Source organism: Salmo salar, chromosome ssa01 (assembly GCF_905237065.1).
Source record: "Salmo salar chromosome ssa01, Ssal_v3.1, whole genome shotgun sequence".
Classification (NCBI taxonomy): domain Eukaryota; kingdom Metazoa; phylum Chordata; class Actinopteri; order Salmoniformes; family Salmonidae; genus Salmo; species Salmo salar.
This window is the reverse complement of record NC_059442.1, coordinates 66,000,933-66,027,492: the sequence shown is the minus strand read 5'-3', so window position 1 is coordinate 66,027,492 and position 26,560 is coordinate 66,000,933. Positions and strand designations below refer to the sequence as shown.

At 42.0% G+C, this 26,560-nt stretch overlaps 1 protein-coding gene and 1 long non-coding RNA gene across 2 annotated transcripts in view; one reads left to right on the top strand and one right to left on the bottom strand.

Annotated features, from left to right (window-relative positions):
• ctbp2a (C-terminal binding protein 2a) overlaps positions 1–26,560 on the bottom strand; it is a 137,135-nt gene that overhangs the window by 92,552 nt on the left and 18,023 nt on the right. The gene's annotated exons all lie outside the window — the stretch shown is intronic.
• On the top strand, positions 4,663–7,685 carry LOC106607453 (uncharacterized). Its single transcript, XR_001329198.2, has 3 exons — positions 4,663–6,096; positions 6,940–7,001; positions 7,397–7,685. It is a non-coding gene; the product is annotated as an uncharacterized lncRNA (long non-coding RNA).

Genomic DNA, 26,560 nt, shown 5'->3' with positions numbered 1-26,560 from the left:
TAGTTATGAAAACTTAGGACACTAAAGAGGCCTTTTTACTGACTCTGAAAAACACCAAAAGAAAGATGCCCAGGGTCCCTGCTCATCTGCGTGAACGTGCCTTAGGCATGCTGCAAGGAGGCATGAGGACTGCAGATGTGGCCAGGGCAATAAATTGCAATGTCCGTACTGTGAGACGCTTAAGACAGCGCTACAAGGATACAGGACGGACCGCTGATCGTCCTCGCAGTGGCAGACCACATGTAACAACACCTGCACAGGATCGGTACATCCGAACATCACACCGCGGGACATGTACAGGATGGCAACAACAACTGCCCGAGTAACACCAGGAATGCACAATCCCTCCATCAGTGCTCAGACCGTCCGCAATAGGCTGAGAGAGGCTGGACTGAGGGCCTGTAGGCCTGTTGTAAGGCAGGTCCTCACCAGACATCACCGGCAACAACGTCGCCTATGGGCACAAACCCACCATCGCTGGACCAGACAGGACTGACAAAAAGTGCTCTTCACTGACGAGTCGTGGTTTTGTCTCACCAGGGGTGATGGTCGGATTTGCTTTTATCGCCAAAGGAATGAGCGTTACACCGAGGCCTGTACTCTGGAGCAGGATCGATTTGGAGGTGGAGGGTCCGTCATGGTCTGGGGCGGTGTGTCACAGCATCATCGTACTGAGCTTGTTGTCATTGCAGGCAATCTCAATGCTGTGCGTTACAGGGAAGACATCCTCCTCCCTCATGAGGTACCCTTCCTGCAGGCTCATCCTGACGTGACCCTCCAGCATGACAATGCCACCAGCCATACTGCTCGTTCTGTGAGTGATTTCCTGCAAGACAGGAATGTCAGTGTTCTGCCATAGCCAGCGAAGAGCCCGGATCTCAATCCCATTGAGCACGTCTGGGACCTGTTGGATCGGAGGGGGAGGGCTAGGGCCATTCCCCCCAGAAATGTCCGGGAACTTGCAGGTGCCTTGGTGGAAGAGCGGGGTAACATCTCACAGCAAGAACTGGCAAATCTGGTGCAATCCATGAGGAGGAGATGCACTGCAGTACTTAATGCAGCTGGTGGTCACACCAGATACTGACCGTTACCCCCCCCCCCTTTGTTCAGGGACAAATTATAAAATTTCTGTTAGTCACACGTCTGTGGAACTTGTTCAGTTTATGTCTCAGTTGTTGAATCTTATGTTCATACAAATATTTACACATGTTAAGTTTGCTGAAAATAAATGCAGTTGACAGTGAGAGGACGTTTCTTTTTTTGCTGAATTTATATTATATGCTTCATCAGCAGATTCCTGCAAACACAGACCACATCCAGAGAGAGCATGGCTATCATGGATACTAATGGACTCTTCTGTCTCACATCATCCTATAGTTAAGGAAGCTCAAATAGCTCAATAAAAAAGTATTGAGCTACAGTACTGTAGGCCTATATTTAGTAATTTTGGAGACTGGAAAGTACAACCTATATTGTCAAAAATAGAAAGGATAGCTAAATCTGTTTACATAAAATGTGGACAATTCATCCCACTTCATAAAAAAAAGAGCAAGAAATGATGGTAGGAAATAAATTATACCATACCAGCAAGCATCTTATCTTAGATCTGGCACTGTTTAAAACAAACTCTTGAAATACATTTTGGTATGATCCCTAATATAAACTCTTAGATAAGCCAAGATGGCTGAGTAGGAGGTACTAGAGGAGGGTGAGTCTGTGGGGCCTTAGCTCCTTGCTACACTAGCTCAGAAACACATTCCCTACACTTTTGTTCCAGATTATAAATCAAACATTTCCATTTGAGGGAAATCAAACATTGCCAGATGGACAAGCAGACAAGTTAAAAGTCAACCATCCCACTGTGCTGTCCAAAGCTAAGTATGAAAGGATTACCCTGTAGGCATGCCAAATACTCCTCTCTATCAATATTCATGCAGGAAACGGGGCAATAACATCCATCCATTCTGTTACATCAACCAATCTGGCAGCACTTCTGTCACTTTGTTGACAAGGAGATATGCTATGCTTTCAGAGGGGAGATGAAACATTTTGCTAGTGGCAGTTTTCTAGTCTTTCATACTTCTCGGCAACAAGCAATACATAGATAACCAGTTCTCTGTAAAGGTGTTTGACAAACAGATATGCAGTGTGTACTGATGCTTGCTATCTGTCAGCGATACACTGTTGTTCACATAGTAGGAAATAGAGTATTTCACACCACAGCGATTAGTTTCTGTTGCATCTTCTGTTGGTATTCTTCTGTGGTCGGTAAACAGTTCAAGTAATGGGGAGTTTCTCAAGAAAGTATTCCACCAACAGGTCAAAGTCCACAGATTCTGTGCTCTCATTTCCCTTGGTGTTATCCCGGGGTCGTTCCATGTCATTTCAGCAAGCCATGATACCCACCATCTCAAATTGTTCTGAAATAGTTTCTGTAACTAAAAACAGATAAGATAAGCATTCCTGGAAACATTATTTTGTTGAAATATAATTTGATCTGAGAAATTAAGCTTATTGCATCCAAATTGGCCATTTTAATGTATGCATCAAAATTGGCCATTTTAATTTATAGTACTCATATAATATTCAATAATTATAGTATCTAACAAACAAAAAAATTCTAACAATAAGTAAGACATGAGGAATCCAAAGAAGTGGTTAAAAGCTATCCACAAGGGCCTCCCGAGTGGTGCAGCTGTCTAAGGCTTCACTACATGTCCTGGTTCGATCCCAGGACCGGGAGACCCATGAGGTGGCACACAATGGGCCCAGCGTCGTCTGGGTTAGGGGAGGGTTTGGCTGGCCGGGTTGTCCTTGTACCATTGTGTCCTAGCAACTCCTGTGCCGGGGCCGGCGCAATGCACGCTGACACGGATGCCAAGTGCTACGGTGTTTCCTCCGACACGTTGGTGCGGCTGGCTTCCGGGTTAAGCGAGCGTTGTGTCAAGAAGCAGTGTGGCTTGGCAGGGTCGTGTTTTGGAGGACGCGCGGCTCTCAACCTTGGCCTCTCCCGAGTCTGTACGGGAGTTGCAGCGATGGGACAAAACTGTAACTACAAATTGGATATCACGAAATTAGGGAGATCAAGGGGTAAAAAAAGAAAAACACTATTAAAATATATATACACTACCGGTCAAAAAGTTTTAGAACACCTACTCATTCAAGGGTTTTTCTTTATTTTTAATATTTTCTACATTGCAGAGTAATTGTGAAGACAATAACACATATGGAATCATGTAGTTACCAAAGAAAAGTGTTAAACAAATCAAAATATATTTTATATTTGAGATTCTTCAAATAGCCACCCTTTGCCTTGATGACAGCTTTGCACACTCTTGGCATTCTCTCAACCAGCTTCATGAGGTAGTCACCTGGAATGCATCTCAGTTAACAGGTGCACTTTCTTAAAAGTGAATTTGTTGAATTTCTTTCCTTCTTAATGCGTTTGAGCCAATCAATTGTGTTGTGACAAGGTGGGGGGTATACAGAAGACCAAGTCCATATTATGGCTAGAATAGCTCAAATAAGCAGAGAAACGACAGTCCATCATTATTTTTAGACATGAAGGTCAGTCAATACGGAACATTTCAAGAACTTTGAAAGTTTCTTCAAGCGCAATCGCAAAAACTATCAAGCGCTATGAAACTGGCTCTCATGAGGACCGCCACAGGAATGAAAGACCCAGAGTTACCTCTGCTGCAGACGATAAGTTCATTAGAGTTACTAGCCTCAGAGATTGCAGCCCAAATAAATGCTTCTCAGAGTTCATGTAACAGACACATCAACATCAGCTGTTCAGAGGAGACTGTGTGAATCTGCAATGAAACCACTACTAAAAATACACCAATAAGTAGAAGAGACTTGCTTGGGCCAAGAAACACCAGCAATGGACATTAGACCGGTGGAAATATGTCCTTTGGTCTGATGAGTAGTCAAATTTGATATTTTTGGTTCCAACCGCCGTGTCTTTGTGAGAGTCCGTGTGGGTGAACGGATTATCTCCACATGTGTATTTCCCACCGTAAAGCATGGTGGAGGTGTTATGGTGTGGGGGTGCTTTGCTGGTGACACTGTGATTTATTTAGAATTCAAGGCACACTTAACCAGCATGGCTACCACAGCATACTGCGGCGATACGCCATCCCATCTGGTTTGGGTGTAGTGGGACTATCATTTGTTTTTCAAAAGGCTGTGTAAGGGCTATTTTACCAAGAAGGAGAGTGATGGAGTGCTGCATCAGATGACCTGGCCTCCAAAATAGACTTTTCCCGCTTCATATCCAAATCATCACGCCAGGGTTGTGGGTTCAATTCCCACGGGGGGCCAGTACAAAAAAAATATGCATGAAATGAAAAATGTATGAAATGTATGCATTCACTACTGTAAGTCGCTCTGGATAAGAGCGTCTGATAAATGACTAAAATGTAAATGTAAATGTAAAATCCCCCGACCTCAACCAAATTGAGATGGGTTGGGATGAGTTGGACTGCAGAGTGAAGGAAAAGCAGCCAACATGTGCTCAGCATATGTGGAAACTCCTTCAAGACTGCATTCCAGGTGAAGCCTAGTTCTGATGTCTTCACTATTATTCTACAACGTAGAAAATAGTAAAAATAAAGAAACCGTTGAATGAGTAGGTGTTCTTAAAACTTTTGACCGTTAGTGTATATATTTTTTTAAAGCCATCCACGGACCACCTACGACAATCCCACCCCAACAATGAGTATGTTTGTTCTGCATGTTTGACAAGTTGTATGGAACTGTGGCTCGGATTATTGTTTCTTCATCTTCTATAATGTATTCTGAGTGAATATGGTGAAGTTTTTTTCCCCTGTTCAGAGAAATTAGTCATTGAAGTTGTTGGGTTTATGTCCCATCATACATCCTGATATTACCAGGTTCTTCTGACCACCAGATGGTGCTGTTCTTGCTATTAGGTGATTCTTTGTTAAAGGGATAGTTCAACCAAATTACAAAATTATCATTTTCGTTTCCTGTTTACAGTCTGTGGACCAGGTATGACAGCAACCCATGCTTTAGTTTTGTTTACATGGCCACTATTTCAAATGCAAACTTTTCTGAATTTGTGGCACAAATCCAATGCAAGTCAACGGTACCAATAATAGACTTTTCCTGCTTCATATCCAAATCATCTATAAGTAACATCATTCAGTTTTACACAATCAATTTGTAGATACTTTAAGATGATTTGGACATGAAGCGTGTGAATGATGCTGAATGGGCGGACAAAAAAAAAAGAGTTCTCGAGCAAGTGTGAAAAACTTCCCGGGGGATTTTCTGGTACTTGTCTACAAGGTGGAATAACAAGTTTATCACATTTCAAATATGTCTAACTTTCCCCATTGTCATGGAAATTCGTACACAGGGACACCCTGAAGAGAGCGCTGCCCCTGAATGAGGGACACCTAGTCTCTTGTCTATTTTACCATTACCTTACGAGATACAATTAAGTTAAGATGGAGGGAGGGAGGGAGGGAGGGAGGAATTACCAGTCCCCTGGGGCCCTGGCCCTTTAGTGGGACTGGTCCGTTGGTAAATATGCACATTTACTTTCTTCACTTCTGCCTATAAAATAGGAAATATATGTTGGTAATGGTTGACAATTACGCAAAATGTATTTAAGTTTTCCCCACCTCGAGTGATGTGTATTGCTGTTGTTTTCTTGCTTTGTTTTTGTCTTGCTTCAATAACAAATCTCACCAGATTGGGTCTGCTGGATGGTCGGGATTTCTCCCTAAGGATTAGCCCTCTAACTCCCTGACCCAAGTAACTCTGCGGTGAGATCGCCAAGTTGATAGGGGAGTATAAGCCAATTTGGGCAAAAAAGTGTTTAAACTGTGTGTTGTTATTCTCGTTGACATTTGTATTAAGAATATTGGTAGTAGTAATACTTTCTCATACAGTAAATAATTTGTTATACAGTGAATCATTTGTCTGGATTTCCACAATCAGAAATGCCCTAAACTAAACTGTTCTTCTGGTCTGTCCTTTCTCGAGGTTATGGTGAAGGTGACCACAGATGGTACCCAGATGCATGGAAGGGATATCCTGCCGACAAAGCCAAGTAATCCTAAAGTTAGTGATGCCAAATTGTTGTGGAAATTCTTACACAGGGACACCCGAAGTCAATCTTAAATTAATAATTCTTTATTGTCAGCGCGCTAGAGAGGTTACAATCAACTCAATGCACATGTCGATCAGGAGTTCTCCCGGGGCAGTCCCGTTAATTCCCTTATATAAAGGTTAAAGACACGTTACATAGGCATAGTTCATAGGGTTGGTTCCGGCATGTGTCTGGCACTGTCTCCAATCTTAACTTAAAGAATATATTCTGGGAGTTCTGCCAGATGGACCTAAGGAGGTCATGACAGCCCCCCCCCCCTATCATATATTTACCAGGCACAGTCAAAGGCAAGATTAACATTTTCAAGACTGTTTCTTCATAAAATTACATTTCCTTTATGCCATGTTTCCCCCAACTGCAGTGTATGATATACCATTTTGAAATCTACAAAAAGCCAATCGTGTCTTGCCAAACATGTTTGATAGCTAATGTCAGTCAAAGCTAGAACTAACGTAAGCTAGCTAATGTTACTCTTATTTGGTAGCCATCTATTCCATCCTTGTCTGGAAAACACTGTTACTAAAAATAGAATTGTTCATATAGCTAACTCACTCTCGGTTTGTGTGTTGGTAGGAATGATGAATGTGTATAAATCGTCTATGGTTGGTTAGTTGGTTCTCAACCAGTCTCAGCTGGCTAACAATCTTGCTGCCAATTTAGGGATGCTAGTTAGCGAACAGCAAGCTGACAATGTTGAAATGTCCATGTTAGGTATGCTTAGCTAGCCAGTCTAGTAGAGATCAATACAATTAGTGGGGTGGTTAAATTGTGTATTGTTCTGTATTTTGTTGTAGGTAGTACAGAATCTGAATCTACCAACATGCGCTTCCAACCTCTAGCGCAGAACAAGGAGGAGGTAAGTTGGCAAAAACATTTACAAGCTGACGGCTAAGATAGCTTAATTTAGAGTAAGCATGGTATAAACATGAATTGGGTAGTGTTTGAATGGTTTGTGTTATGGGTTATAGGTGGTTAGATGTAGCCTGAGGACCAAAGAATACCTTCCAGACCATGTAATCAATATAGTCTACCCCTTTTCACCTTTTTCTTTTCCTGAGTCATTCCACAGTGCCCTGCTGAAAAATACCCCAAAGCAGGGGCATTATATGTACACAAGCATGAGGTAGCGGACACACCTTGCGGTTATGGTGCACAACAAGATTGTGGGACAGAAACCAGAAAGAGACACTAAAAAGGTATGAAATCAAGACTACAACAGTAATGACAACCACCTCATTCTTCTCTCTGCAGATTCTCAAAACACAATACAAAAACCTGTCTACAAAATGTGCCTGCATGTGTACAGTATGAGAGCGATTGAGGAGAAATGGCACGTCAATCTCCCATACAACAATTCATACTGTGTAAGAACTGCCTTCGAGACAGGATATTTCTGCAGCATTGAAGGTCCCCAAGAAAACAGTGGCCTCCATCATTCTTAAATTTAAGAAGTTTGGAACCACCAAGACTCTTCCTAGAGCTGTCCGCCCAGCCAATCTGAGAAATCGGGGGAGAAGGACCTTAGTCAGGGAGGTGACCAATAACCCGATGGTCTCTGACAGAGCTCCAGAGTTCCTCTGTGGAGATGGGGGAGAACCTTCCAGAAGGACAACCATCTCTGCAGCACTCCACAAATCAGGCCTTTACAGTAGAATGGCCAGACGGAAGCCACTCCTCAGTAAATGGCACATGACAGACCACTTGGAGTTTGCCAAAAGGAACCTAAAGGACTCTCAGACCATGAGAAACAAGATTCTCTGGTCTGATGAAACCAAGATTGAACTCTTTGGCCTAAGCGTCATGTCTGGAGGAAACCTGGCATCATACCTAAGGTGAAGCATGCTGGTGGCAGAATCATGCTGTGGGGATGTTTTTCAGCGGCAGGGACTGGGAGACTAGTCAGGATCGAGGCAAAGATGAACGGAGCAAAGTAGAGAGATCTTTGATGAAAACCTGCTCCAGTGCGCTCAGGACCTCAGACTGGGGTGAAGGTTCACCTTCCAACTGGGCAACTACCCTAAGCACACAGCCAAGACAACACAGGAGTTGCTTCGCGACAAGTCTCTGAATGTCCTTGAGTGGCCCAGCCAGAGCCCAGACTTGAACGCAATCGAACATCTCTGGAGAGACCTGAATATAGCTGTGCAGCGACGCTCCCCATCCAACCTGACAGAGCTTGAAAGGATCTGCGTAGAAGAAATGTGAGAAACTCCCCAAATACAATTGTGCCAAGCTTGTAGCGTCATACCCAAGAAGACTCGTGGCTGTAATCTCTGCCAAAGGTGCTTCAACAAAGTACTGAATAAAGGGTCTGAATACTTATGTAAATGTGATTTCTGTTTATTGTATTTTTTGGGCAAAAATGTAAAAAAAAAACGTTTTGTTTTGTCATTACGGGGTATTGTTCGTAGATTGTTGAGGATTATTTTTTTTTTTATCGAATCACATTTTATTAGTCACATGCGCCGAATACAACAGGTGTAGGTAGACCTTACAATGAAATGCTTAATTATGAGCCCTTAACCGACAGTGCAGTTTCAAAAAATACGGATAAGAATAAGAGATAAAAGTAACAAGTAATTCAAAAATACCAATATATACAGGGGGGTGCCGGTACAGAGTCAATGTGCGGGGGCACCGGTTAGTTGAGGTAGAATGTACATGTAGGTAGAGTTAATTAAAGTGACTATGCATAGATGACAACAGAGAGTGGCAGTAGTGTGGAGGGGGGGGGCAATGTGAATAGTCTGGGTAGCCATTTGACTAGATGTTCAGGAGTCTTATGGCTTGGGGGTAGAAGCTGTTTAGAAGCCATATACCGCTTGCCATATGGTAGCAGAGAGAAAGAACAGTCTATGACTAGGGTGGATGAAGTCTGACAATTTTCAGGGCCTTCCTCTGACACCACCTGGTATAGAGGTCCTGGATGGCAGGAAGCTTGGCCCCAGTGATGTACTGGGCTGTTCGCACTACCCTCTGTAGTGCCTTGCGGACGGAGGCCGAGCAGTTGCCACACCAGGAAGTGATGCAACCAGTCAGGATGCTATCGATGGTGCAGCTGTAGAACCTTTTGAGGATCTGAGGACCGATTACAAATCTTTTCCGTCTCCTGAGGGGGAATAGGTTTTGTCGTGCCCGCTTCACGACTGTCATGGTGTGCTTCGACCATGTTAGTTTGTTGGTGATGTGGACACCAAGGAACTTGAAGCTCTCAACCTGATCCACTGCAGCCCCGTCGATGAGAATGGGGGCGTGTTCTGTCCTCTTTTTCCTGTAGTCCACAATCCTCTCCTTTGTCTTGATCACGTTGAGGGAGAGGTTGTTGTCCTGGCACCACACAGCCAGGTCTCTGACCTCCTCCCTATAGGCTGTCTCGTTGTTGTCGGTGATCAGGCCTACCACTGTTGCGTCATCTGCAAATGTAATAATGGTGTTGGAGTCGTGCCTGGCCGTGCAGTCATTAGTAAACAGGGAGTACAGGAGGGGGCTGAGCACGCAGCCGAGGGGCCCTGTGATGAGGATCAGCGTGGCGGATGTGTTGTTACCTACCCTTTATCCACTTTAAAACAAGGCTGTAATGTAACAAAATGTGGAAAAAGTCAAGAGGTCTGAATACTTTCCCAAAAGTATTATTTTGGTCATGTAGCATATCTTTAGTTTTATGACAATTTGGTACTTTTTCCACCACTGAAAACCATCACCAAATTCACTGAGAATACATTACATAGGATGAAAAAAAACGTACTCTGAGCCGCAGCTCCATACTTTTTTTTCAAACATAAAGAACTGATACTACATACTCGTTGTTGGGCTGGGATTGGCATGGGGTTCCATGAGTGGCTTTGATAATTTCTTTGGATTCCTCATGTCTAAGTCATTGTTAGAAAAAGGTTTGTCCAAATCGGATGTTAGGTACTATATTTATTGAAAATTATGTGAAAACTATCATTTAAAAAGGCCAATTTGGGTATTGATACCTTCATTTCTCAGAGGTCAAATTATAATTCAACAAAATATGTTTTGGAGAAATGTTAATCTTATCTGTTTCTAACAACAAACGATTTCAGAACAATCTGAGAAGGTGGGTGTTTAAATCCTCTTTCTTGTGCGTTGAGGTGGAACAACACAACCTTTTTCTAAAATGTTGTATGAGATTAGAGAACACATTGGGAGGGATTTTACACCATTCCTGAATACAAAATCTTTCCAAATCCTTGATATCCTTGGCCTTCGAAAGAAACATGCATATGCTGAAAATACATCATCCGTCCTGTAAAATATGGGGGTGGATCTTTGATGTTATGGGGCTATTTTGCTTCCACTGGTCCTGGGGCCCTTGTTAAGGTCAACGGCATCATGAACTTTACCAAGTACCAGGACATTTTAGCCCAAAACTTTGTAACCCCAAGCACACATCAAAATCCACAAATAATTGGTTCATTGATTACAAAATCAACATCTTGCAATAGCCATCTGTCTCCAGACTTGAACCCCATTAAAAACCTGTGGTTTGAATTGCAGTCCATAAGCGCAGATGAAGGAGATGTATGGAGCAAAGGTCTAAGAACACTTCCCATGTGTTCTCTAATCTCATAAAACATTTTCGAAAAAGGCTCAGTGTCCTTATACTCGTAAGTGGAGGGTACTGGAGTATTGAAAACAGGGGGTCCAATCATTTTGACACTTATCTTTTTAAATGTATTTGTATTACTTCTCTTAGCAATTGTATTAGTATAAAATATAGCTCGGTATTTGTATTATTTATTTTATAGTCTTTTTTGCTCATATTTATCAAAGAATCCAATAATTCCGAACCCCACTGTAACTGTCAAGATAATATAGTACATGGGTGCCAGCAGACCTGATTTCCATGAGCACTCCAACACAGTATTTTTCCTTCACAATGAATCATTTTATTAGACTGCACATTCACAAAAACGAATTTGCATTTAAATATGCAGGAGCTGTTATCCTTTCATAATACAATTTATATCATGCTGCTAGAAGTTCTGGAGTTGTCATGAACAGCCTTTTATTCAAAGACCTTTTCAAATGTCAGGTCCCATCAAACACTGTGACAGGTCTTTCGGAAAACTACTCCAAGAAAGAAAATAAAAGAAGGCTTATCACATGCATATTCATGTGCCTTTCAGACAGCTACTTCAACCGCTCTGGTTTTACAATTGGCAGCACAGAAGAGTAAGGTAAAAAATAATAGCTTTTACTTTTCTGCAAATAACTCAACAGGATATTTGCACTGGGTATTTTGCTTCTCTGCCAAGATGGACTGTTTGCTTGTTATTTATTTACAATCATTGCCATTTGGTCAAATCTGTATGATTAGCCAAGTTCATGCACTAAATTACACAATTGTATATAAAGCCTGTAATCACTTTGCACTAGCCTTGGCATGACTGATCAGCTATGTTGATACCATGATGTAACCACTGGCAGACAGCATTCCTTTCCCTGAAACAGTTGTCCAAAACGTCTTTCCAAACCATACTTTGTTGGAGAGAAATGCCAAACATTTGAATTCCCACAATGAATAGTGCTGTATCGAAGAATGACTAACAAACAATAAGAGTAAGTCCTTTCTTTTCTCATAGTCAGCACAATTCTCTTGAAGTGAAGTAGAAAATACAGCCATTGCCTTCGCCTCAGCCTCCCAGACACCTCAGCCTTTTATCTCATAGTTGACTCGTCCCTACATCAGCAGGAAACATCCTCCTGACACTACGCCATGTCAGCTGACCTGAATGAGGCCCAGCTATGGCACAAAAGAGCCCTTCCTCCTAGCTTCAACTCACCCCAGAGATGCTGAGACAGGAGGGAGGAGATAAAAGAGAAATAAATGGCAAAAATCCTGTTTTGCTTCTTGGTGAATTGACAGTGTTTCTTGTGTCATTGGCTGGGTTTTTCCCCCCACCAAAGTTGAAGGCTGTGTCAGCAAATCTCTCTCTCCCCTCCCTCGCTCTCTCCTCCAGGTAGCAGATAATGGACTTTATCAGAGATTTATGTAGTTAGTGTTGAAGTCAGAAGTTTACATACACTTAGGATGGAGTCAATAAAACTTGTTTTTCAACCACTCCACAAATTGCTTGATAACAAACTATAGTGTTGGCAATTCAGTTAGGACATCTACTTTGTGCATGACAATTAATTTTTCCAACAATTGTTTACAGTCAGATTATTTCACTTATAATTCACTGTATCACAATTCCAGTGGGTCAGAGGTTTACATACACTAAGTTGACTGTGCCTTTAAACAGCTTGGAAAATTCCAGAAAATGATGTCATGGCTTTATAAGCTTCTGATAGGCTAATTGACATCATTTGAGTCAATTGGAGGTGTACCTGTGAATGTATTTCAAGGCCTACCTTCAAACTCAGTGCCTCTTTGCTTGACATCATGGGAAAATAAAATCAGCCAAGACCTCAGAAAGAAAATTGTAGGCCTCCACAAGTCTGGTTCATCCTTGGGAGCAATTTCCAAACGCCTGAAGGTACCACGTTCATCTGTACAAACAATAATACTCAAGAATAAACACCATGGGACCACGCAGCCGTCATATCGCTCAGGAAGGAGACGCGTTCTGTCTCCTAGAGATGAACGTACTTTGGTGCGAAAAGTGCAAATCAATCCCAGAACAACAGCAAGGACCTTGTGAAGATGGAGGAAAAAGGTACAAAAGTATCTATATCCACAGTAAAATGAGTCCAATATCGACATAACCTGAAAGGTCTCTCAGACTTTTCACCCACTGGGAATGTGATGAAAGAAATAAAAGCTGAAATAAATCATTCTCTCTACTATTATTCTGACAATTCACATTCTTAAAATAAAGTGGTGATCCTAACTGACCTAAGACAGGGAATTGTTATGAGGATTAGATGTCAGGAATTGTGATAAACTGTTTAAATGTATTTGGCTGTGTATGTAAACTTCCCACTTCAACTGTGACAGGGGTTTTAACTTGTAAACAAACCAATCATTTTTCAATTTGGCATTCCCACATATAAAAACCACGAAGACTGCCGGAAAACCCAGAACGAAAGATCCTAATTTCTATGACTCACAAGGTGGAGAAACATATTGCCTGTAGTCTACTGTACATGGTAAACTGGTGCGCACCAAGTGGCACTTCCATTTTAGTATAGAAAACATCAGTGAGGATTTTTCTACAATATTCACAACATACACAATTGAAAATCTTTATATAATAAAAATACAATTTCAATTATGACATGTGTAAAAATATAATTGAGTGAACAATTGCAAGCCAGCAGCAGATTAAACAGATAGTGAATTCTCTCCTCCCTCTCCCTGGTTTTAGCTTGTAGCTATCACTATCTAACTGGCTAGGTTTAGGATATTTACTAGCCAGTACCAGTAACAAACGTAGCTATGTTATAGACATACGGCACTATACAAACAAAATCTAGTTCACTTATTTTGCCAGCTGGAAAGAAAGTTTTTGAATGAATTTGTGTCTATTTTTAAATTATGTTCCAGCCCCTTGACTATCTGCTCAAGAAATAAAATTGGCCCGTGGCTGAATCTAGTTGATGATCCCTGCCCGAGCCCATAGCAGATGTCAGAATAAAATTCTGTTGGAGGTGTCGCATCAACCAGAGCGGATCCATCCAACAAACCATCCACACACAGACACACAGAGCCCGAGTGCAGACAGTCAGCAACTCCCAAAACACAACTCACGGCAAGCTTTCCCATTGACCAAACTCCACAATCCACCCCTCTGAAGAATGCCTGGCTCCAGGGCTTCCCTGATATGGCTCTTGGGCTTCTCTGATTGGATACATGGACGAAGCGTCACACTCGGCAGCCCGTATAGAAAACTCCCCCAGAGCCACAGAACGACTGAATTACCACAACACAGCCCCAACAAACACCTTGAAATCTACTCTTTCCCATAGTCTTGTACTATCTATGACAGCATCAGCAGTTAGCTAACAACAGCTGGCAGACATGTTTACATTTGGTTAGTTTTAGATGGAAGACGTGAGCTAAATGTCTGCCACTGAGCTCTTTCACTCACTCAGGGATGAAATGTGCCACGCCTCATTCTCACAAACGTATCCCACTTTTTAAGAAAGTTTTTCATTTGCCATGTGAAGCTGACCGCAGGGCGTTCTGGGATATTTCCTAAGTTAAAGCTGATTTGGTGAAAACCTCAAATTCAACTTTTAGAACAAGATTACAATATTATGACAATTAATTTAAGATTTTATAATTTGGGAATGTTTCTTTGGGTGCTATAAAAGTTACTATTATATGCGTTTTTGGCATTGAAAAATAGGTGCTACACTCCCGTTAACACAGCACAGAACAGAAAAGCTATACCAGACTGCCCAGTACAGCACAGCAAAATTCAGGAAAGAGCAGCATAGCCCTCTGCCATTGAGCAGACACCTCTTTCTTTGTGCTCTGGTCTTTTACATTCTATTTTACAGTCTGTGTAGCGGGCAGCAGTGTTTTCATAGCTAATTGTTAGCCTCTCCCTGCCCCCTGCATGCATATAGCAAGCCAGTCAGGAACCCCACTGGGTGCAGATGGCGCTTTGTCTGTGTGCTCCCAAAAGCACACATACTGTATACCCAAAAACTGTTTGATGTTGTTGGATGGCTGTGCTGCTACTGATTCATAATCCTCCATGGTATATGAAAGTTTATAAAAGGTCTTGAAATAACTAACTTTGCCAAGTGAGGGAAGGACAGAGAGAGAGCATGCAAGAAAAGAGAAGGAAAAGCTTGACACGCATCTGCTGGTAGGACATATGGTTGTGTGACTGAGTTTGTGTGTGCCTGACAATGAGACAGAGACAGACAGGCAGACAGACAAATTGATAGTGAGAGAGAGAAATTGATAGTGAGTGAGAGAGAGAAACAAATAGAGACAAATCAGTGAAAACAATGTACTGATCAAATGTCAAATTGGCTTTTTACCAAATTATCGTACGACAGACCACATATTCACCCTGCACACCCTAATTGACAAACAAACAAAACAAAGGAAAAGACTTCTCATGCTTTGTTGATTTCAAAAAAGCCTTCAACTAAATTTGGCATGAGGGTCTGCTATACATATTGATGGAAAGTGGTGTTGGGGGAAAAACATATGACATCCATGAACGCAAAGAACAAGTGTGAGGTTAAAATAGCCCAAAAAAACAAATTTCTTCCCACAGGGCCGTGGGGTGAGGCAGGGATGCAGCTTAAGTCCCACACTCTTCAACATATATATCAACGAATTGGCAAGGGCACAAGAAAAGTCAGCAGCACCCGGCCTCACCCTACTAGAATCTGAAGTCAAATGTCTACTGATGATCTGGTGCTTCGGTCACCAACCAAGAAGGACCTACAGCAGCACCTAGATCTTCTGCACAGATTCTGCCAGACTTGGGCCCTGACAGTAAATCTCAATAAGACCAAAAATAATGGTGTTCCAAAAAAGGTCCAGTCGCCAGGACCACAAATACAAATTCTGTCTAGACACCGTTGCCCTAGAGCACACAAAAATAGCCTCCAACACTCTACTCAACAAATTGGATGCAGTCTATCACAGTGCCATCCGTTTTGTCACCAAAGCCCCAAACACTACCCACCACTGTGACCTGTACGCTCTCGTTGGCTGGCCCTTGCTTCAAACTCATCGCCAAACCCACTGGCTCCAGGCCATCAACAAGTCTTTGCTAGGTAAAGCCCCGCCTTATCTCAGCTCACTGGTCACAATAGCAGCACGCGCTCCAGCAGGTATATCTCACTGGTCACCCCCAAAGCCAATTCCTCCTTTGGCCGCCTTTCCTTCCAGTTCTCTGCTGCCAATGACTGGAACGAACTGCAAAAAAAAATCACTGAAGCTGGAGACACATATCTCCCTCACTAGCTTTAAGCACCAGCTGTCAGAGCAGCTCACTGATCACTGCACCTGTACATAGCCCATCTGTAAATAGCCCATCCCCATACTGTATTTATTTATCTTGCTCCTTTGCACCCCAGTATCTCTACCATTCCAGTGTTAATTGCTATTTTGTAATTACTTTGCCACCATGGCCTATTTATTGCCTTACCTCCCCTATCTTACCTCATTTGCACACAATGTAGAGACTTTTTCTACTGTATTATTGACTGTATGTTTGTTTATTCCATGTGTAACTCTGTGTTGTTGTATGTGTCGAACTGCTTTGCTTTATCTTGGCCAGGTCGCAGTTGTAAATGAGAACTTGTTCTCAACTAGCCTACCTGGTTACATAAAAGGTGAAATAAATGTAAAACATTTATTTTTTTAAACTATACATACCTTGGCCTAAACATCAGCGCCACAGGTAACTTTCACAAAGCTGTGAACGATCTGAGAGACAAGGCAAGAAGGGCATTCTATGCCATCAAAAGCAACATAAAAGTCGACATACCAATTAGGATCTGGTAAAAAATACTTGAATCAGTTATAGAACCCATTGCCCTTTATAGTTGTGAGGTCTGCTCACCAACCAAGAATTCACAAAATGGGACAAACACCAAATTGAGACTCTGCATGCAGAATTCTGTAAAAATATCCTCAGTGTACAACGTAGAACACCAAATAATGCATGCAGAGCAGAATTAGGCCGTTACCCACTAATTATTAAAATCCAGAAAAGAGCCGTTAAATTCTACAACCACCTAGAATGAAGCGATTCCCAAACCGTCCCTAACAAAGCCATCACCTACAGAGAGATGAACCTGGAGAAGAGTCCCCTAAGCAAGCTGGTCCTGGGGCTCTGTTCACAAACACACCCCACAGAGCCCCAGGACAGCAACACAATTAGACCCAACCAAATCATGAGATAACAAAAAGATAATTACTTGACACATTTTAAATAACTAACAAAAAAACAGAGCAAACTAGAATGATATTTGGCCCTAAACAGAGAGTACACAGTGGCAGAATACCTGACCACTGTGACTGAACCAAACTTAAGGAAAGCTTTGACTATGTACAGACTCAGTGAGCATAGCCCTGCTATTGAGAAAGGCCGCCGTAGGCAGACCTGGCTATCAAGAGAAGACAGGCTATGTGCACACAAAATGAGGTGGAAACTGAGCTGCACTTCCTAACCTCCTGCCCAATGTATGACCATATTAGAGACACATATTTCCCTTAGATTACACAGATCCACAAAGAATTTGAAAACAATCCAGATTTTGATAAAGTCCCATCTACTGGATGAAATACTGAGGTGTGCCATCACAGCAGCAAGATTTGTGACTTGTTGCCACAAGAAAAGGTCAACCAGTGAAGAACAAAAACCATTGTAAATACAACCCATATTAATGTTTATTTATTTTCCCTTTTGTACATTGTTACAACACTGTATATATACACATAATATGACATTTGTAATGTCTTATTCTTTTGGAACTTCTGTTAGTGCAATGTTCATTCTATTGTTTATTTCACTTTTGTAAATTATCTACTTCACTTGCTTTGGCAATGTTAACATATGTTTCCCATGCCAATAAAGCCCCTTGAATTGAATTGAGACAGACAGACAATGAGAGAGAGCGAGACAGACAGACAATGAGAGAGAGCGAGACAGACAATGAGAGAGAGAGAGAGAGAGACAGACAGACAAAGAGAGAGAGAGAGAGAGAGAGAGAGAGAGAGAGACAGACAGACAATGAGAGAGAGAGAGACAGACAGACAATGAGAGAGAGAGAGACAGACAGACAATGAGAAAGAGACAGACAGACAGACAATGAGAGAGAGACAGACAGACAGACAATGAGAGAGAGACAGACAGACAATGAGAGAGAGACAGACAGACAATGAGAGAGAGAGAGAGAGACAGACAGACAATGAGAGAGAGAGAGAGAGAGAGACAGACAATGAGAGAGAGAGAGACAGACAGACAATGAGAGAGAGAGAGACAGACAGACAATGAGAGAGAGAGAGACAGACAGACAATGAGAGAGAGAGAGACAGACAGACAATGAGAGAGAGAGAGACAGACAGACAATGAGAGAGAGAGAGACAGACAGACAATGAGAGAGAGAGAGACAGACAGACAATGAGAGAGAGAGAGACAGACAGACAATGAGAGAGAGACAGACAGACAATGAGAGAGAGAGACAGACAGACAATGAGAGAGAGAGACAGACAGACAATGAGAGAGAGAGACAGACAGACAATGAGAGAGAGAGACAGACAGACAATGAGAGAGAGAGACAGACAGACAATGAGAGAGAGACAGACAGACAATGAGAGAGCGAGAGACAATGAGAGAGACAGACAGACAATGAGAGATAGAGACAGCCAATGACAGACAGCCAATGACAGACAGCAAATGACAGACAGCCAGACAATGACAGACAGTGAGACATACAGAGAGAGTTGTGGAGCAAAAATAAGAGCTTGCTTTATGACCTGAGATTATATTTAATAGAATAACAATGTCCCCCTCACTCCTCCTCTTTGTGCATAATCAATCAACACACAACTCCTCTCACCTCCATCTCCTCCTACAATAACACTTCCCTTAGCAAACCCACTCACCCAGCCTTGGCAAAGCCTCCATGATGATGAAAGCAATTGAGTGCTCGTTTAGATTAAAATCACCTGTCATTAAGGAGAGGAGTGGAAATCTACAGAGCAGCATTTTTCACAAGGTAGGAGGCCATTACCAGGCCCAGTGGCATGGCATGCTGATCCTCCTACTGTAATACACTGAGAAGGCTGTAAAAGCCTCCCACTGCTGTCTGAGTTCTCCATCTCACAGTGAAGTTGAATCTCAAAAGTATTTTCCTTGATCCTTGAATCAGTTCTCCTCCATGCTGGAAACAAGACCACCTCCAACCCCCACACTCCCAAACACAGCACCAGGTCCACTTACCTTGGCAAATAAGTTAACAGGCATACAGAATCAGCAATCTGCAGGGAAGTCTATTCCAGGGTTCCCCAATTAGGTGGCCCAAGGGCTAAATTAGTCCCCACCAAGTTTTATTTGTCCCCCCCTAAGTTTTCTGAACAAAATAAATAAAGTGAGTACACCAAACATTAGGAACACCCCCCTCTGAACAGCCTCAGTTCGTATGGGCTCTACAGGGTGTCGAAGGTGTTGCACAGTGATGCTGGTCCATGTTGACTCCAATTTCTTCTTCTTCTTATTATTTTAAAAAATGCACCTCTATTTAACCAGGTAGGCTAGTTGAGAACAAGTTCTCATTTACAACTGCGACCTGGCCAAGATAAAGCAAAGCAGTTCGACACAAACAACACAGAGTTACACATGGAATAAACAAGCGTACAATCAATAACACAATAGAAAAAAAAGAAAGTCTATATACAGTGTGTGCAAATGGAGTGTGGATGGAAGGCAATAAATAGGCCATAGTAGCGGAGTAATTACAATTTAGCAAATTAACACTGGAGTGATTGATGAGCAGATGATGATGTGTAAGTAGAAATACTGGTGTGCAAAAGAGCAAAAAAGTAAATAAAAACAATATGGGGATGAGGTAGGTAGATTGGGTGGGCTATTTACAGATCGGCTATGTACAGTCGTAGCCAAAAGTTGAGAATGACACAAATATTAATTTTCACAAAGTCTGCTGCCTCAGTTCGTATGATGGCAATTTGCATATACTCCAGAATGTTATGAAGAGTGATCAGATGAATTGCAATTAATGGCAAAGTCCCTCTTTGCCATGCAAATGAACTGAATCCCCCAAAAAACATTTCCACTATATTTCACAAAAGGACCAGCTGACATCATGTCAGTGATTCTCTCGTTAACCTGTTATGGCTAGGGGGCAGTATTTTCACGGCCGGATAAAAAAACGTACCCGATTTAATCTGATTATTACTCCTGCCCAGAAACTAGAATATGCATATAATTATTAGCTTTGGATAGAAAACACTCCAAAGTTTCTAAAACTGTTTGAATGGTGTCTGTGAGTATAACAGAACTCATTTGGCAGGCCAAAACCTGAGAAGATTCCATGCAGGAAGTGCCCTGTCTGACAATTTCTTGCCCTTCTTGATTATCTCTATCCATTACAGAGGATCTCTGCTGTTACGTGACACTTCCTACGGCTCCCATGGGCTCTCAGAAGGCGGCAAAAAGCTGAATCGTGGCTTTGCAGGCTCTGGCTGAAAAAAAGTAGCGCGTTTGGATAGTGGCTAGTCACAGTACTGTGAGACTCAGGCTCGTGCCCGAGTCGACCCCATGCTTTATTTTCTTTCGTCTGTTTACCTAAACGCAGATTCCCGGTCGGAATATTATCGCTTCTTTACGAGAAAAATGGCATAAAAATTTATTTTAAACAGCGGTTGACATGCTTCGAAGTACGGTAATGGAATATTTAGAAATCTTTTGTCACGAATTGCGCCATGCTCGTGACCCTTATTTACACTTCGGATAGTGTCTTGAACGCACGAACAAAACGCCACTATTTGGATATAACAATGGATTATTTTGAACCAAACCAACATTTGTTATTGAAGTAGCAGTCCTGGGAGTGCATTCTGACGAAGAACACCAAATGTAATCAAACTTTTGTAATAGTAAATCGGAGTTTGGTCAGGGGTAAACTTGGTGGGTGTCTAAATTGCTAGCCGTGATGGCTGGGCTATCTACTCAGAATATTGCATAATGTGCTTTCACCGAAAAGCTATTTTAAAATCGGACACCTCGATTGCACAAAGGAGTTCTGTATCTATAATTCTTAAAATAATTGTTATGTTTTTTGTGAACGTTTATCGTGAGTAATTTAGTAAATTCACCGGAGGTTTGCGGGGGGTATGCTAGTTCTGAACGTCGCATGCTAATGTGAAAAGCTGGTTTTTGATATAAATATGAACTTGATTGTTATACAATACATGCATGTTTTGTTCAATGTCCTAGGTGTGTCATCTGATGAAGATCATCAAAGGTTAGTGCTGCATTTAGCTGTGGTTTTGTTTTTTGTGACATTATATGATAGCTTGAAAAATGGGTGTCTGATTATTTCTGGCTAGGTACTCTGCTGACATAATCTAATGTTTTGCTTTCGCTGTAAAGCCTTTTTGAAATCGGACAGTGTGGTTAGATAAAGGAGAGTCTTGTCTTTAAAATGCTGTTAAATAGTCATGTTTGAAAAATGGAAGTTTTTGTATTTTTGAGGAATTTGTAATTCGCGCCACGCCTATCATTGGAATATTGGAGCAGGTATTCCGCTAGCGGAACGTCTAGATGTAAGAGGTTAACCTCTCTAGGCTAGGCGGGACGAATTCGTCCCACCTACGTAACAGCCACTGCTATCCTGTGGCGCGATTTTCAAAACCTTAAAAATCCTATTACTTCAATTTCTCAAACATATGACTATTTTACAGCCATTTAAAGACAAGACTCTCGTTAATCTAACCACACTGTCCGATTTCAAGAAGGCTTTACAACGAAAGCAAAACATTAGATTATGTCAGCAGAGTACCAAGCCAGAAATAATCAGACACCCATTTTTCAAGCCAGCATATAATGTCACCAAAACCCAGAAGACAGCTAAATGCAGCACTCACCTTTGATGATCTTCATCAGATGACAACCCTAGGACATTATGTTATACAATACATACAATACGTTTTGTTCAATCAACTTCATATTTATATCAAAAACCAGCTTTTTACATTAGCATGTGACGTTCAGAACTAGCATACCCCCCGCAAACTTCCGGGGAATTCGCTAACATTTTACTAAATTACTCACGATAAACGTTCACAAAAAGCATAACAATTATTTTAAGAATTATAGATACAGACCTCCTCTATGCACTCGATATGTCCGATTTTAAAATAGCTATTTGGTGAAAGCACATTTTGCAATATTCTAAGTACATAGCCCAGGCATCACGGGCTCGCTATTTAGACACCCGGCAAGTTTAGCACTCACCATAATCATATTTACTATTATAAAACTTTCATTACCTTTTGTTGTCTTCGTCAGAATACACACCCAGGACTGCTACTTCAATAACAAATGTTGGTTTGGTCCAAAATAATCCATCGTTATATCCGAATAGCGGTGTTTTGTTCGTGCGTTCCAGACACTATCCGAAATAGTAAAGAAGTGTCACGCGCATGGCGCAATTCGTGACAATAAAATTCTAAGTATTCCATTACCGTACTTCGAAGCATGTCAACCGCTGTTTAAAATCAATTTTTACGACATTTTTCTCGTAGAAAAGCGATAATATTCCGACAGGGAATCTCCTTTTCGGCAAACAGAGGAAAAAATCCCAAAGGCGGGGGCGGTCAGGGTCACGCGCATAAGCTAGTGTCTCTTGATCGGCCACTTGAGAAAGGCGATAATGTGTTTCAGCCTGGGGCTGGAATGACGACATTCTGTTTTTTCCCGGGCTCTGAGAGCCTATGGACGACGTGGGAAGTGTCACGTTAGAGCAGAGATCCTTAGTAAATGATAGAGATGGAAAAGAAGTTCAACAAATGGTCAGACAGGCCACTTCCTGTAAAGGAATCTCTTAGGTTTTGACCTGCCATTTGAGTTCTGTTATACTCACAGACACCATTCAAACAGTTTTAGAAAATCTAGGGTGTTTTCTATCCATATGTAATAAGTATATGCATATTCTAGTTACTGGGTAGGAGTGGTAACCAGATTAAATCGGGTATGTTTTTTATCCAGCCGTGTCAATGCTGCCCCCTAGCCCTAACAGGTTAACACAGGTGTGAGTGTTGACGAGGACAAAGCTGGAGATCCCTCTGTCATGCTGATTGAGTTTGAATAACAGACTGGAAGCTTCAAAAGGAGGGTGGTGCTTGGAATCATTGTTCTTCCTCTGTCAACCATGGTTACCTGCAAGGAAACATGTGCCGTCATGATTGCTTTGCACAAAAAGGGCTTCACAGGCAAGGATATTGCTGCCAGTAAGATTGCACCTAAATCAACCATTTATCGGATCATCAAGAACTTCAAGGAGAGCGGTTCAATTGTTGTGAAGAAGGCTTCAGAGCGCCCAAGAAAGTCCAGCAAGCACCAGGACCGTCTCCTAAAGTTGATTCAGCTGCGGGATCAGGGCACCACCAGTACAGAGCTTGCTCATGAATAGCAGCAGGCAGGTGTGAGTGCATCTGCACGCACAGTGAGGTGAAGACTTTGAGGATGGCCTGGTGTCAAGAAGGGCAGCAAAGAAGCCACTTCTCTCCAGGAAAAACATCAGGGACAGACTGATATTCTGCAAAGGACTGCAAAGGGATTGGACTGCTGAGGACTGGGATAAAGTCATTTTCTCTGATGAATCCCCTTTCCGATTGTTTGGGGCATCCGGAAAAAAAGCTTGTCTAAAGAAGACAAGGTGAGCGCTACCATCAGTCATGTGTCATGCCAACAGTAAAGCATCCTGAGACCCTTCGTGTGGGGTTGCTTCTCAGCCAAAGAAGTGGGCTCACTCACAATTTTGCCTAAGAACACAGCCATGAATAAAGAATGGTACGAACACATCCTCCGAGAGCAACTTCTCCAAACCATCCAGGAATAGTTTGGTGACGAACAATGCCTTTTCCAGCATGATGGAGCACCTTGCCATAAGGCAAATTGATAACTAAGTGGCTCGGGGAACAAAACATCGATATTTTGGGTCCATGGCCAGGAAACTCCCCAGACCTTAATCCCATTGAGAACTTGTGGTCAATTCTCAAGAGGCGGGTGGACAAACAAAAACCCACAAATTCTGACAAACTCCAAGCATTGATTATGCAAGAATGGGCTGCCATCAGTCAGGATGTGGTCCAGAAGTTAATTGACAGCATGCCAGTGCGGATTGCAGAGGTCTTGAAAAGAACGGTCAACACTGCAAATATTGACTCTTTGCATCAACTTCAAGTAATTGTCAATAAAAGCCTTTTGACACTTATGAAATGCTTGTAATTATACTTCAGTATTCCATAGTAACATCTGGCAAAACTATCTGAAGACACTGAAGCAGCAAACTTTGTGGAAATTAATATTTGTGTCATTCTCAAAGCTTTTGGCCACGACTGTACAGTTGCAGCGATTGGTTAGCTGCTCAGATAGCTGATGTTTAAAGTTAGTGAGGGAAACATAAGTCTCCAGCTTCCGCGATTTTTGCAAATCGTTCCAGTCATTTGCAGCAGAGAACTGGAAGGAAAGGCGGCCAAAGGAGGTGTTGGCTTTGGGGATAACCAGTGAGATATACCTGCTGGAGCGCGTGTTATGGGTGGGTGTTGCTGTCGTGACCAGTGAGCTGAGATAAGGCGGAGCTTTACCTAGCATAGACTTATAGATGACCTGGAGCCAGAGGGTCTGGCGATGAATATGTAGCGATGCTTCCCACAGTTGTGTCAAGTTGGCTGGATATCCTTTGGGTTGTGGGCCATTATTGATACACAAAGGAAAATGTTGAGCATGAAAATCCCAGCAGTGTTACAGTTCTTGACACAAACCGGTATGCCTGGCATCTACTACCATACCCTGTTCAAAAGGCACTTACAGTGTTTGTCTTGCACATTCACCCTCTAAATGGCACACATACACTAGCCATGTCTCAAGGCTTAAAAATCCTTCTTTAACCTGTCTCTTCCCCTTCATCTACACTGATTGAAGTGGATTTTACAAGTCACATCAATAAGGGATCAAAACTTTCACCTGGTCAGTCTGTCATGGAAAGAGCAGTTGTTCCTAATGTTTTGTACACTCAGTGTATAACCATTGTATGAGCATGGTCTCCATGACAACACCCAGTCATTCCATTATCGCTCCAAAAATAACCTGTTATACTTTTCATCATATAATCCCTATATTAGATCAGGGTTTCCCAAACTCCGTCCTGCTTCCACTATCCCTAGCACAGCTGATTCAAATAATCAAACCTTGATGATGAGTTGGTTATTTGAATCAGCTGAGTTTGGGAAACCCTGTCTTAGACCACATTATTGCATACCACGGTCACATCTCCTGAACAATAAGTGTAGATGTTTTTATATCTAACCATAAATCAAACGTTATTTAAGGGATACAGCTCCTGGAACAGTAATTTTGAAAAGCTGTGAGTGACATCAGGCTATAAATGTCCTCCCTAAGCAGAAGGGGTATATTGTAATTTCACACCAATTAACTCCTCCCCATAATGCATTGCACAATCGCAGGGTAGTCAAACGGTCTCAGAAGACTTCCTACGGTAACTTACTGAAGAGGTTTGTGCTTTTGCCTTTGAGAAATATTTGGTGGATTCAGCTAGAGCTAAATTATATGTTAAAAAAAAGAGTATTAGGATGCAAGGATATTATTAATATTAGGGATGCACGATATATCGGTGAACATATCGGAATAGGCCGATTTTAGATAAAAATGCCAACATCGGCCCAATGTCTAGTTTAACGCTGATGTTATAAACCGATGTCAAAGCTACCTTGCATACCTATATAACGTAGGTACATAACGCAACTATGCCACATCATATTTTGCGCTACACATGCAACACAGCATTCCTAATCTAGCCCACAATGTCTGCTGTGTGGATCGAGCCGTCAATAAGTCGAGTAGTCATTTGAAAAAATAAGAAAATTTCAGCGAAAGTGAAACTGGTCGAGCACGGGTACACACTACCAAGTGCACACTTTTTCAGATGTTGCCCTACCGGAGTTTCACAGTAATAGCGTCACTGCTATTAGCTTCACGATATGCATACTATGGAACGCCATTTGGGTCTTTGCGTGTCAAAAAAGATACAGTAGCTCTGTCAAAGCTGTACAAAAAAAGTCTGCAAACAAGCAAATACCGGCCACGAATGATGTGTTTTCAATACTGCTTGGTAATAAAGCATTATTTGTTTGACCGCAACTTCTGGGAAAACTAGCTTTAGCTTGCTACAATGACCAGTAGAAACTGCAGTCATTTTTATTATTCTTTGCAATGATTTAGGAATCCTTGTGAGTAAGTATTAGCTAGGTTGTGTCACGCCCTGACCTGAGAGAGACGGTTTGTTTCTCTATGTGGTTAGGTCAGGGTGTGGGGTGGGCATTCTATGGTGTCTATTTCTTTGTGTTGAGTCGAGTATGGTTCCTAATCAGAGGCAGCTGTCTATCGTTGTCTCTGATTAGGAATCATAGTTAGGCAGCCTTTCCCCACCTGTAGTTGTGGGATCTTATTTTTGTACTGCTTGTTTAAGCCTGCAAGACGTGACGGTCGTTATCATTGTTTCTTATTTTGTGTTTAGTTTTCTGATTTAAAATAAATACAAGGATGAACACTTACCACGCTGCACCTTGGTCTACTCCTTTTGACGATCGTGACACGTTGCCACTTGTTCGCATACTGAAATTGAACTTCAGTTCATGAAAATAAATAGCTAGCCAGCTACTTAACCCTGTTGCCCAAAGCTAATGTTATAAGCAGCCAGCTA